At 33.2% G+C, this 15,346-nt stretch overlaps 1 pseudogene; it reads right to left on the reverse strand.

Moving 5' to 3' along the window:
- Window positions 1–4,887: 4,887 nt before the first annotated feature.
- LOC114308018 (protein FAR-RED IMPAIRED RESPONSE 1 pseudogene) lies at window positions 4,888–5,679 on the reverse strand (annotated as a pseudogene).
- Window positions 5,680–15,346: the final 9,667 nt, after the last annotated feature.

The following is a 15,346-nucleotide window of genomic DNA, read 5'->3' on the forward strand; positions in this document are numbered from 1 at the left end:
TTGAACCGTTAGATTCGAGTTTTGAGGTTAGAATCTTGATCTCCTTTGGTTGTTCTTGCTGAATATCTAGCTGCATTGCATGATCGGATTTGTTTTGCATGTCATGCATCGTTTTGAAGTTGGTTTTAGAAAGAGAAAATGGTTTTCCATGTGTTCTTGAAGAAAATCTCGTTTTGATCCGAAAGTTTGGAACGAAAACCATGTTTTTGTGTTTGTTCTTGCATGACTTCCTTGAATGGGTACCCAGGTCCATCTATTTTGAACTCTTGGCATGAAAACTCAGATTTTTTTTATATAACAAGTTGTGAACTTGCATCCATCTTTCAAAAGATCATGTTCTTCATATTCTTCAAAGGAAAACCCAGATTTTTCCTGACTTTGTATAACGGGACCTCGGCTTTGTCCTGGACGGTACCCAGTGTGTCTTCTTGAAACGGGAGCAGTGACTAAGCTCCCAGCTTGTTTTGCTTTGTCTTTGACTTGGATCTGGCAAGAATGCCGAGATCATTTGCATGTATATAGAGCTTGCTTTGAGAATGTGACTTGCCATGTGATTGTAGGTCCTTGATATTTGCTTTGAATCTACACCTGAAGAACTAGGTGAGTGGTATTATTGATAAAGCTATGTTATACTTGTTTTGATAAACCTTGCTTGCCTTGTTTTGACAAAAGTATTTTGTTAGCATGAATAAATAGCTCTTGTTTGATGTGCCAAGTATACTCCTTGTTGATGCCACCTTTGAAAAGGATACGGTCCTTGTTAAATCGGGCTACGGGCCTAAGTAACACAAGTCCCTTGTGCTGGAGGACTCTAAACTTTCGCAGTACTAAGTATAAAAGGATACGGTCCTTGTTAACTCGGGCTACGGGCCTAAGTAACACAAGTCCCTTGTACTGGAGGACTCTAAACTTTCGCGGTACCAAGTGCACAAGTCCCTTGTATTGGAGGACTCTAAACTTTCGCAATACTTTTGACCAAACGATTACGGATCGTACAGCCCTTGATACTTGACTGATGAATACGGTTCATCCCTTGTTTCGCCGACGTTATGATACTTGACTGATGAATACGGTTCATCCCTTGTTTCGCCGATGTTATGATACTTGACTGATGAATACGGTTCATCCCTTGTTTCGCCGATGTTATGATACTTGACTGATGAATACGGTTCATCCCTTGTTTCGCCGATGTTATGATACTTGACTGATGAATACGGTTCATCCCTTACTTCGCCGATGTTATGATAATTGAATGATGAATACGGTTCATCCCTTGTTTTGCCGATGTTATGATACTTGTATGATGAATACGGTTCATCCCTTGTTTTGCCTATGTCAGTGAACACCTTTGGATACTTGTAATATTTGATTGATGAATACGGTTCATCCCTTGCCTTGCTAAGTTTGATGTGTTTCGTTTTGAAGGACTCCGGCTTTATTCATGCAAACCTTTATTTTTAGTACCATTCACTGAGTTTTGTACTCACCCCTCTATATATATGTAGGTGATGAGCAGGACGGCGGCGACGCCTAGATCGTTTTGGTCGCTTGTTTGGATTCGTGCTTATGTCGGCTTTACTTTTGTATTTACGTCGGCGATGCCCTGTTTTACATGTCGGCAAATCTTGAAAATCATGCTTCTTGACTTGTATTAGCTGTATTTTGTATATGTCGGCTTGAGAAGCCTTTTGATCAAGATGTAACATGTATTATTTTACCTTGTTGTATTTAAGTTGTAAAGTTAATTGGAATGTTTGGCATTGTTTGGATCTACGCACAGCTCTTACGGACCACTTGTGTTTGATTTATTGCTTCCGCATTTGTGAGCCCCCTATATCCATACTCTGATTGTGTTAAGTTTTGAAAAGTTGGCCTTCGGTAATTACGGATTACTGGCCATCACGGCACCAAACTACTAGGGGCGGTTTGGGGTCGTGACAAATTGGTGTTATATTAATTATGAAGATGTAATAATTTTTATACAAGTTAAAACATGTAATTGGTGTTGTATTAATTATGAAGATGATATGTATGAAGATTTATGATATATTACAATTATGGATTGACAAGTATGAATATGTAATCATGTGGATTGTTTGTTATCTGATTGGAAGCTTGAAAGTTATTTGTTTGTCTGTTTGAACACATATTATGAACAGATTTGGACTGATTTTGGACTGATTTTGGGCTGATTTTGGACAGATTTTGGAATGATTTTGGACAGATTTTGGGTTGATTTTGGACTGATTTCGAACATAGATTATGTTTGTCTGCTTGAACATAGATTATTGACAGATTTGGACAGATTTTGAAAAGATATTGTTGACAGATTGTGAATAAAATTTGTTCTCACATTCTTGACAGATTTGGACAAATTTTCATGGCAGATTCTATTTATGTATTTCTGTATTTCAACACAGGTGCTTCACAGATTTGGACAGCTTGTTAACACATATTATGAACAGAATTTCTTCACATATTTCGACAGATTTTGGACTGATCTGAAACATAGATTCTGTTTGTCTGGTGCTTCACAGATTTGTGTATTTGAACACAGGTGCATCACAGATTGTTCAAATACATTCTTGTGTATTTGAACATACATTCTTTTGTATTTGAACACAGGTTGACAGATTTGGACACATTTCCAACACAGATTCTGTTTATCTAGTTTTCACACAGGTTTTTGAACACAGCTTTTTCCACACAGGTTTTTGAAGAAAGATTTTTCCAATACTGGTTTTTCACACAGTTTTGAAGACATTGTTTTCACACAGGTTTTCCAAGACAGATTCGAAGACAGGTTTTTTTGACATAGTTTTGAAGACAGATTTTTGCACAGGTTTTTAAAGACAGCTTTTTTGAACACTGGTTTTTCACACAGTTTTGAAAACACAATTTTTTCACACTGGTTTTTCAAGACAGATTCGAAGACAGGTTTCTCTCACACACTTTTGAAGACAAATTTTTCCACACATTTGGGTGTAGACAGATATACAAACATAATTTTTGAACAGATTTGTAACAGATTTGGAACACATTTTGGACATAGATTTTTTGGAACACATTAAATCTATAACAGATTTGTAACAGACAGAGCGCAAATATAACATCAATTGGGAACATTAACTATAAGAACAAAGTAGGGAACAACATCAATTTGTTCTCAACCAAAAAATTAAGAAACTGAACAATCCAAAAATATATTAAATAAATTATCCAAAACAAAATAAACTCCAATTTTAGTCACATAAAAGGCATTACAATTATAAATTTCCAACTCACGAAAACTATCGCCATGGTCATTGTGGTTCATTCGTACATTGAAGTCAACAAATGAAGATGGTACGGCTCCATAAATGTGATGCGTAGCAGTCATGGATTGTTGAGTTCTCATAAATCCCGGTGTGCCTCCAATACAGTCCGATGGGGTAAGCGATGTGCCAACTCCATAAATCTGAGTTGGGGGATTTATGAAACTTTGTCTTCTCATAATGTCCACACTTGTCGAGGTGAGAGATGTGCCTCCAATAACATTGACCATGTGTCCCTATTCAATTAAAATGAAATGTTAAAATAAATTGGAGAATAACATAAATTGCTCAATGTAAAATCTTATGATGTATACGTACCGGCACACACATACTATTTTGCATGCCAACCACATAAGGATAAAGCTCTCTACGTACACTACATTCAGGTTGAGATTGACATTGACCTTCACCTTCACCTCCAAACACCTTAGTACCCTATATTCATAAAAGTTAATGAATGCTTCAAATGTATGACATGATTACTATAAAATATGAGTTGAATAAAGAGTAATGAATACCAATTTACCTTTGATTTGTTATGTTTTCTTTTGCTTGCCTTCAACCGATTCACTATTTGATCTACTTTGGCAACCTTGCTTTTAGTAACTGGATGACCTTTTCGCCGAGCAACCAAAGGACTAAGCAACTTGGTATGACTGATTGCCTGTCTATTAATGCTGCCAATTGGGGAAGATGGTACATTACTAGTAATAGGTAGTACATTACTAGTCGAAGGTGCTACATTACTCCCACCACCTTCATCATCTTTCATCACTTTTGCCTTGATTTCATCCAACCCACGGTCGATAAGTTTTATTTTCCCTTCACAGTTCCCAGCAAATTGTACAATGCCAACCAATTTTCTATTCATCTTCTCATACACCTTTGTATTGAAATCATCCCCAAAGCCAGTGTATGTGGTTTTTATACATGTGTACCCTCTATCCAAATCTTTTCGCCATCGTGGTAGAATGTATTTATGTGGAACCTCATTTATGCATCTTGCAATGAGCACAACGAGTGAGTGAGCACACATGATGCCCCTAAATTCAAACAACCGGCACATACATTGCACATCAAATTCGGTCGAATTATAATAGACAACAAAGTCCACATGCTTCATCTTCCCAAAAAGTACCATAGCTTCCTTTATAAAATATGTACAAATTGAACCCTCTTCTTTGACCAGAAACGGCTGACAATAAACTAGTCTCTTCATCTCTGCTTGAACTTCTTTGAATTTTGCGTTGGTGTAGGCATCCTGAAATTGCTTCTCAAAACCATACACAATTAGGCAATCAAAGACTTTGTGCCGAGACTTGAAGTCAGCTTTCTTTTCTTTCTCTACCTTACTTGTCAAGACATTGTCATATTGTTCAACAAATTGTTTTAATGTAGTCTTTGGGTTGACATATCCATCAAAAAATGCATTCATACTCTCACTTCGTTGTGTCGTTGACATGCCAGCCCAAAAAATATCTTTGACATAAACAGGAACCCATCGCTGTCGCTCATCATATAACACCCCCAACCATTGATTCTCATAAAGATTGAATTTTGCAATCATCTCTTTTCATTTCATCTCGAATTCATCTTTTGTGAATGTGTCATACACTGCATTTTGCAAATCCATCTTCATGGATTCATATTGGGAATACCCTTTCAATTTCTCTGGAATTTTCTTCATGATATGCCATAAACACCATCGATGTTGAGTATTGGGGAAGACAATTTCTATCGCATTTTGCATAGCTTTGCACTGATCAGTTATTATAGCTTTTGGGTGATGATCTGACATGCAATTTAACCATGATTTGAATAGCCAAACAAATGTATCAATATCTTCACTAGATAACAGCCCACAACCAAGCAAAATCGACTGTCCATGGTGGTTAACTCCTACAAACAGAGCAAATGGCATATCATATTTATTAGTGAGGTAAGTTGTGTCAAATGAAACAACATCTCCAAATTCTTTGTAAGCCGCCCGACTCATTGCGTCTGCCCAAAACAAGTTTCTTATGCGAAAGTCAGTATCAACATCAATCATATAATAGAAACTCGAATTTTGTGAATGCATCCTCAAAAAATATTTTTGAAGTGCATCGGAATCTCCTTCTCCAAGCCTTAATTTTCTAGCTCTGTCAATGTAATTTCGTGCATCTCGCTCATCAAATGTTAATGACTCATAACCCCCAGCTTCAACAACCATTGAGTGATAATTTCTAGACACCCCAATCCCTACTTGATCATTAATTTCTAATCTTCTCTTCATAGGAGTACGAATCTTCTTATTCATTGCAAAATGACGTGAGTCGGTGGGAATCAAGTCATGGTTATGGTCAAGGTTAACTGTGGTTAACATAAATCTCCCATCCTTTTGTAAGGTTGCCCGTACCCTTGTTTTGCAACCAATTTTTGTAGACAAAGATGGCTTTAGAGGGTTTACTTCTGATTTTTTTATTCTCTTTCCCGATCGAGAACATTCAATCCCAAAATATCTTAATTCCCCATCATTGCCACAAACTTAAGTTTTATAAGCTATGGAAAATCCAACATGTTTAGCATATTTGGCATAAAATGAATGCACTTCTTGCTTTGAGCTAAAACACATACCCCTCTTCGGTTCCTCAACTTTTTCACTCTCATTTAATAAAGGATTCTCAGCACTGTTCGAACCATTCTCCATTCCAGCTCATTCAAAAATACCATATGAAATCAAATGATTTAATAGATTAATAGAATAATAGAACCAAGCTATTATGTTATTACTCTGTTATACTTACACATATACAAACAGATTAACAATGCAAGCTCTTGAACAAATTATAACATATTACCCTTTCAACAGACTATAACATATTACTCTTTCAAAAATTAACAGAGCTTCAAATTGTAACAATTTCTAATCTGTAAGAGCTTCAAATTCTAACAATTACCAGATTAACAGATTATAACAATTTCTAACAATGCAAGTTACCAGATTAACCCAAAATCTGTCCAAAATTAGATTAACAATTTATAACAATTTAACAGATTTGGATTGTCATATTATCTGTTAATTAACAATATACAGATTTTGGACTGTTAATGAACAGATTAGCATTCCCAAACAATATACAGATTCCCAAACAATTTAACAGATTTGGACTGTCCAAACTGTAAATTGTTATAATCTGTTAATTAGTAGATTTTGGACAGAAATTTTGAACAGATATTAAAACTGTTAATTTTGACAGAAATATGTTAATTAATAGATTAAAACTGTAGAGCTTAAAACTGTTAATGAACAATTTCCATAGCAGATTAACAAAAATTATATTCCATTACATATTTGGCATTCTCAAAATCTTATTTTATATATATATATATATGTATGTATATGTGTAAGTATAGAGGAAGAGATGGACAAAAGCTACAGATAAACTTACCTGGATGAGGGACAACAATCGAATAGGGAGATGTCGGAGACGGTGCACTAACTTGAATACGTCGGATGGTGGAGGAGAGGGACGGCGGAGGACGCTTGAGCGAGAGGGGGAAGACGCTTGGGCGAGACAAAGACGGGGACACAGACACGATTTCTTCTCCCTGGAACAGCCCCGATTCAGATGAGAGAGGGAAGACGCTTGAGCGAGACGAAAACGAGGACAGAGACACAATTTCTTCTCCCTGGAATAGAGCTTCAGAATAGACACGATTTCTTTTCCCTCATTTATCAGATTTTTGGGCGGGAATTTTTTTTTTTTTTTTTTTTTTTCACAGTGCATGAAACACACGCACTGAAATATGAAGGTCTGATTTTTCCTTCCTTATTTGATGCCACGTAATTAGAGCTCCAATTAGTGGTCGTAGTTTAGTTGTCTGAATCGGAGCTGTTAACATTTTAGGCCTTATTTGGAATAAATTAAAAAAATTAAAAAGTTAAAAAATTTATACTATTTAAGGGTAGTTTGTGGGGGAAGTCACTAAGACAAAATTATTATTTTACCCTTTGAATTCAACTACCCAAAAAGTCAAAAAATCAAAAGGATAAAATTGTTATTTTGATTTTACTACAATATTTATACATCTTTTCGTAAAAAGTCAAAAAATAATCCCAAACATACATTTTTTTTCTCTACTTTTTTAACCAAAAAGTCAAAAAGTACACTTATAAAACTCATCTCAAACAACTACTTATTTTCATTAATATCGGATATCTTTGGAATATAAAATTATAAACAATGATTCATCATTTATTAATGTAATTTTGCAAATATTATATATATATATATATATACACATATATGAATATTTATAAATAGTGTAAATTTAACTGCATACATAATAAAAAATTTGGTAAAACCGTTTTGATCAACCAACAATATTTTATGCAAACAAAAATCATATACATACATATATTAGCATAAAATACTAATTTTATGGATATTCAATAGCATGAAAATACCTTAATAATGGCTCTAATACGAATGAAAGAAATATAATACTATATACACATCAAAAAATTATATAGATTGAGGCCTACTATATGGGTGGGTAAACAGATTGCACAATGAATCTAATTTAGAAGATGAATCACGTACAAGGTGAATCATGTATTCTTGAATAGTCTCCACAGCAATGAAGTAAAACTACTAAAGTTTTACCTAAACCAATCACAGTAGAAATGTAGAATGGTTTATGTGAAAAGAGAATGTATATTTTTTTATTGTTGTAAGTATAGAACCCAATTTCTGTTTATATAGGAGAGTTAAGAGACCTATAGATAGATGTATTATCTCAGATAATGTCTATCTCATATCAACAATATCTAATTAATAATTATCATCCAATATATTGACAATTATCCATATCAAGATTATCTCATATCTTGAAATATAATCTCTTATTTTATTTGGATCTCTTCTAATCGGGTTATGCCACCATGGGCAACTCAATTGGGTTTGGATTCTAAACCCAACTCAATTTTCAACATATCCAAACTAGCATGTCACCCGTGCTGTGCACGAGATAAAATAATATATCATTTATTAAAAATATAATAATTTTATATAATTTTTTTATATTTTATCTGTCGTAAGTAAAATTTTATATATAAGTTTAAGAGTTTTATTTCAAATGTTTATTTACTATAATATATAGTATAGATAGATTAAAATTATTGTATTGACAATTAATAATTATAATTATGCTTTGTTATAAAAAAAATAAAAATAAAATGACATAGTTGTAATACTTCACTATTTTAGAAAAAAAAATATGAATTTTAAAAAAATTTCATATTGGTTTTTGAAAAAGAAATAATTAAAAAAATTTTAAAAACTTAATGAGTAAGAAAAAATTATCGTAACATGTAATTTAAAATATCAAAAAATATTTAAAAAATTAATTAAGACTTTAAAAAGATGTGATTACAATTAAAACTAATGCCATATTTATTAATAAGTATACTTTTATTTGGATATCTATTTATACTTTAACATGCTTATTTAAAACAAAATAAATAAATAAATAAAAGTATTAATAATTTTGAATTTTAAAATATGGTTTTGTAGACTTGCTATATTAACTTTTGGAAAGAATAATTTTTTTTACAAAAATTGAATATTAGTCATTGAACAAATCTTATAAGATTTAAAATAAAATTTATACTAAGAAGAAATTAATGATATTGCAACATATATATTTTAATAATTTTAAATTTTGAAAAAAAAAATTAGGACTTTCAACTTCAATTATCGTACAACATTTTATAAGTAAGGATAGGGAATATATATAGATTAAAATTAATTTTAAATATAGCTATATTTAAAAGGACATGGTTTTGTATAATTATATTTTAAATTTCAAAATTTATTTTTTAAATTTTTATATAAAAAGATTCAAAATTTCAAATTACATATAGTTTTTTTTCTAAAAACATATAAACTCACAGTAGAGTAGGCAGAGAAATACCATAAAGGAAAAGAGGAGCTGCAAAGATAAATAATTAAATAATTGACTAACACCTTTAATAGTTTTGAATAAATAAATAAATAATAATATTTTTCTTTTTATAATTTTGAAAAACTATTATATGCTTTTGAAGTAATGTTTTGCACTAATCGTCAATTAACTTATATCATAATATAAAAAAATATTAAAATTAATTTTTTTTTTAAAAGTAATAATATACAAACATAAAATCAATAGAAAATCCTTATTAATAATGATTTTGTTTGGATTTTGATCTATCGCTTTATAATGAGTGATATATTTTTTATTATACAAATGATCCTACCAAGCCATTTTAGTATAAAAATTCTACTAAAACAACATTAACCAACAAAAAATAGTTATAAACAAGAAACAAATAATGGTTGGCAGAAAGAAGAGAGAAATGACACAAAATATGAAATACAAAAAATGATCATAGATAAAAAAAAAATAATAAAAAAAAAGAAAAAAGAAAAAATGGTGTACCTAAAGGATGAAATAGTTTGTTTAAAAATACAATAGACTAAATATAAACTAAACTCCAAATTGTCTCATAAAGAACGTTAAAACAACAATGAGTTTCATCGTTCCATGAATATAATATTGGGCAAACTTTACTTTTTCCCCCTATGGTTTAGGCCATGTGCGGATTACCCTCTTGACTTTCAAATATCACCACATAACTCCCATGTGGTTGATGGAGTAATGTGCATCGTTAACACCGTGAATGGCAGACATAAAAGACCAATTTGGCCTTGTATATATATATTGAAGCTTGCTTACTAGTTTCACTTCCAAAAGTCGTGGATCTGAGAAGAGAAAAGTGAAGAGAACTAGGGTTGTTCGATTGAACGATTCAACAAATTAGTGTTGTTCAATTGAACAAATTAGGGTTTCAATCGAACGAAATAGTGTATAGATTTGAGAAAGTAGGGCTTCGATTGTTCGATTGTCATTGATTTGGAAATTTACGAAGCAAACGAAGCCCAAAAATTCACGAAGAATAAGTTGTAAGGTATTTTTTCGATCATTGCTTTTTATTTTGTGTTTCATTCGGTTTGATTTGCTGATATATATATATGTATAAAATGTTAGTTGATGTACTTTTTGTTGGTGTATACTATAGTCCCGTATGTTTTGTATATTAGGGTTTGTGTGCCTCCCTTTTTCGTACCATTAGTCATTAACTTTTTGTCATGGCACTGTGTGCGATGTAGTTGTTCATATCCTGTTGTTATGTTGGTTTTTTTGTATATATAAAGTTGTTCATATACTGTGGTCTCCTATGGTTGTTTGTTTATTTGTAATGAATAATGTGAGTGTATTACTTTGTTTGTTTATTGTCATTGTGTTTTGTGTGGGGTATGCACTGAAAATGTGAAGTTTATCCCTAATCCTCAATGTATTACTTTGTTTGTTTCCTTCTTCAATTAACTTTTAACTTTATGCCTAAAGAATAGATTTTTTAATTCTATTACTTTATACTTTTGTATTTTATTTCTATTTTGTGTGATCTGTTTGAGGATTAGAGATTATTTATTATTTTAGTTTATGTTGGTTACATGCATGAGTATATCTTTGTTTAGAGTTTAGGGTTTAGGGTTGTGGGTTGTGGTCCCAAAATGTATTGATGAAAGTCTTTTCTACTTTAAGAGTGAATGTTGAAAATGTCAGACAAATTCATAACTGTTCAAATGTATCGTGGGGGCCATTTTGTCTTTCATCCACATGTTTATAAGGGTGGTAGGGTGAATGAAATAATTAACTGTGACATTGACAAAATGTCTATGTTTGAGTTAAGAGACCTTTATTATGACCTGGTTGGTGGAAAAGGAGCAAACATAGATATGTACTATACATGGCCTGGTTATAATTTAGATGTTGGGTTGAAAGCAATGTACGATGATGCTGATGTAATGAAAATGCTTGAGGCTTATAAGGGTTTGGATTATGTAGTAGTTTATGTAGAGAAGGGTGTAGATCCTATTATGGTTTTGTCATCCAATGGTGAGTTGTTGTCAGATCCCAATGGTGCAGAACAAGTTGGTAATGCCATAGGTGGTGGTGACACAGAACAAGGTGGTAATGCCATATGTGGTACTAACACAGACATTATTAATATAAACTTGTCTGATATTGACATCATAGTTGATGACATTGGGAATGACTCAGATGAGAGTGCAGAAGTAGCTGAGGGTGAGAATGTGGGTAATGGATGTGAGGGTAATGATACACAACATGAAGGTAATGATACACAACATGAGGAAGGGTTGCAGCATACTACTGACACTGAGTCTGTAGAAGGTAATGAAGCTAATGAGAGTGACAGTACACAGAGTGAGATTGAATTTTTGGCTGATGAAGAGAGAACTGATAGTGATGATTCTGAGGACTTGGACTATATATGGGGTGTTTGGGAAGGAAGTTTTTTGGTTTTTTTTTTTCACTAAAAGACAAATTGGTTACAAAACCCAAAAAAACTAATCCAAACAAAATATCACATCAAACCCCATAATCATTTCACTTTTTCTCTCACAAACATCACATTCAACCACAAAAAAACCCAACTATCTTCCCAAACACAAAAAAAAAAAAAAAAAAAAAAATTCTCCAATAAAATCCTGCAACTAAAAAAATCTACAAAAAAACCCATTTCCCAAACACCCACATAGTTAGTGAAGAATATAGTGATACTGAGACTTTTGAGGATAGTGCAGAGGAAAGTGATGACCAAAGTTGGTTATATGAAGCCCTAAAGGGTCCAAACGATGACATTTTTTTATAAAACCTCACACAGAAGAATTGAAGGACCACCACCTAAAGTTAATCTACCAGGTGATGTTAGTCGGTATTCAGATGATGATGATGATGATGATGATGAATTGAATAGTCTTAAAGGGTCATCAGATGAGGTAGATGATGTTGGATACCCAGAATACAAATAAGGGATGATGAAGGATCCCAAACTTGTAGTTGGAATGAAATTTCCCAATCCCCAAGTTTTCACAGAGTATTTGAGGGAGTTTAATGTGGTGCATGGTTATGATATAAGGTACATCAGAAATGAGAGTGCTAAGATCACTGTTGTTTGTAGGCATGGTTATACTTGGAGGATACATGCCTCTCCATTTGAGGGAACCCCAACCTTTTAGATCAAAACTCTAGAGGGGAAACACACATGTGGGAGGAATTACAGCAACACACAAGCCAACTCTAAGTACTTGGGGAAGAAGTTTATAGATGAGGTGAGAGATGACCCCTCCATTAATCAAGAAAAAAATTAGAAGAGAGATAATGGTGGATACAAGTAGGTTTCAAATATATAGGGCAAAAAGAAAGGCAAGGGAGATAATTGCAAGGGATTTGGCAGAGCAATATCACAGGATTAGGGATTATGCAGCTACAATTGTTAGGAAAAATCCAACCTCACACATTTCAATAATAACTAATCCTGAAAAGACAGAGCCTACATTTGAAAGAATGTATTTCAGACTTGGTGCACAGAAAGATGGATTTCTAACAGGGTGTAGACCAATAATAAGACTAGATGGTTGTCATTTGAAAGGGATTTTTTTGGAGGGCAGCTACTCAGTGCTATTGGGAGAGATGGAAATGACAACATGTATCCTATTGCAATGGCTTTGGTTGAGATAGAATGTAAAGCCTTTTGGTCTTGGTTTCTTTATAAATTAATGAATGATATTGAGAGTGTTGAGGAGATGGGGTGAACATTTATATCAGATAGATAGAAGGGGTTGGTTAAAACATTTGCAGAGTTATACCCTACTGCAGATCACAGATACTGCTTGAGACATATGTATAGTAACTTTAAGACAAAATACAGTGGTTGTGTGTTGAAAGACCTGTTTTGGAAAGCTGCATCAACTGGAAATGTGCATGAATTCAATTATTGGATGAAGAAGATTGAAGAAGTTGATCCTACGACTCGAAATAGGAAGATAGCTATGGAGTGGTTGAGGGAGACTGGCCCTGCTTTGTGCACAATGTCACATTTTTCTCGAAGGAGCAAGTGTGACATCCTTGTGAACAATTTGAGTGAGTCATTCAATTCTTACATCCTAGAAGCTAGAGAGCTACCAATAATCTCCATGTTTGAATGGATTAGAAGGAAATTGATGCAAAGGATTCAAGTTAAAAAGGCTGGAATGGCAAAATACAGTGGTGAAATTTCTCCCAATATTCATGACAAACTTGAGAAGTTGAAGGTGGAATCAAGGAACTGCTTTGGAACCTAGTGTGGACAATTGGAATTTGAGGTTGATCATTTTTAAAGGAGGTACATAGTGGACCTAATTACTAGGACATGCAGTTGCGAGAGATGGGATTTGTCTGGTTTACCTTGTAGTCATGTCATTAGTGCAATTCAAATCAATCATGAGCAGCCAGAAGCCTATGTGCATGAGTATTACAGCAAGTCTAGGTACTTGGATACTTATGCATTCATGATACACCCAGTTCCAAACATGCATGAGTATGAGGAAGGTGACCAGAAATTGAATCCACCAGAAGTAAAGAAATTAGCAAGCATAACAAAGAAGTTAAGAAACAGACAAGCAAATGAGTCAAGAAATCCACACAAGGCATCAAGGAAGAACATCAATGTCACATGTGCTAAGTGTCTGCAGAAGGGGTACAATCAGAGGTCATGCAAGAACAAACTGCATCCTAAGTCCAAAATAGTGAAGGTTAGTGTATACTTATGCATTCATTTATTATACACATGTTGTTATTTGTTTGTTGTATACTTAATTTATTGTAGACTTAATTTGTTTGTTGCAGCAGAGATGTACTAGTGGGCAATCATCTCAACCTGCATCAGCTCCTAGTCGTACTCATACGCCTACTCCAACAACAAACATCCCATCAAATGAGGTAACCAACTTTTAATATTGACTTGTAACTTCAAGTAGGAAACTAGCAGTAGTTTGCCTAATTTTTTCGTAACTGGAAATTTTTTTGCCTCAGATGTCCAGTAACATCCAAACTAGAAGAGGAGGCCAAGTAGCATCTCAGCCACCAATGAGTACTACTTCTATTGGACTAAAGAGGAGAAGTACTAGGTCATCCACTCAGGTAACTCACTTGTTTATATAACCAACTTTTTAATTTTGTAACTTTTCAGTTTGTTAATTGAAAATGTTGTTGTAGCCCACAAAACTACCAACCCATGGTGGAAAGGCATCAAGTGGTCCTGGCAAAGGACCTAAAATCACAGTTGGTGGGAGGGATAGAGATAGATGACCAATTAATGCATCTGCATCTACAGTGAATATTGGAAAAACTGGAGTGGATGCTAATGTTAGAGGACATGCTAAGGAGACTGCACAAAGAACTAGCAACTGGGTCAAAGTAGACTATAGGATTACCTGTTATTATTTATGTTTTTGTAATGAAACAATATTATGGGATGTGTTGTATTTGTATTTAAGCTAAGAAATTATAGACACACACTTATAGTTATGGTTTTTTTATGTAGAGTTATGTTTTGTATTTAGAGTTATGGTTTTTGTATTTAAGTTATGTTTTGTATTTAGAGTTATGGTTTTTGAGAATGGTTTTCAAATGCAGCATACTTCTGTAAATGAATTGCTATTGAATAGCATTGTCAGCATACTTCTATAAACGGTTTGGTATTAAATAGCATTGTTAATCTTAGTTTTTTTTTTTTTTTTGTCATTTTTGTTCCATTGCCTCAAGTGCATTGATTTGGAATGAGACCTGTTGTTTTGCAAATCAACTTAGTATGGTTACCATTGCTTCAAGTATATAGTCAGTTTGTTTGTGTTGGAAATGTTGGTTGTATATTTTGCATTGGAATGCAGTAAAAGAAATTAAAAATTTGTTGATTTTTTTCCAATAAAACTCAGCAGGGTTGATTTTTTTCCAATTAAACTTAGCAGGGTTGATTTTTTTCCAATTAAGAATTTGTAAGAATTTTTTTCCAGTAAAAGAAATTATGAATTTGTTGGAATAATTTTCAATGTTGCAGTAAAAATATTCATACAAAAATCATGTTGTAGTAAAAAAAAAAA

This window comes from Camellia sinensis, chromosome 3 (genome assembly GCF_055761805.1).
Source record: "Camellia sinensis isolate YWXY chromosome 3, ASM5576180v1, whole genome shotgun sequence".
Lineage (NCBI taxonomy): Eukaryota > Viridiplantae > Streptophyta > Magnoliopsida > Ericales > Theaceae > Camellia > Camellia sinensis.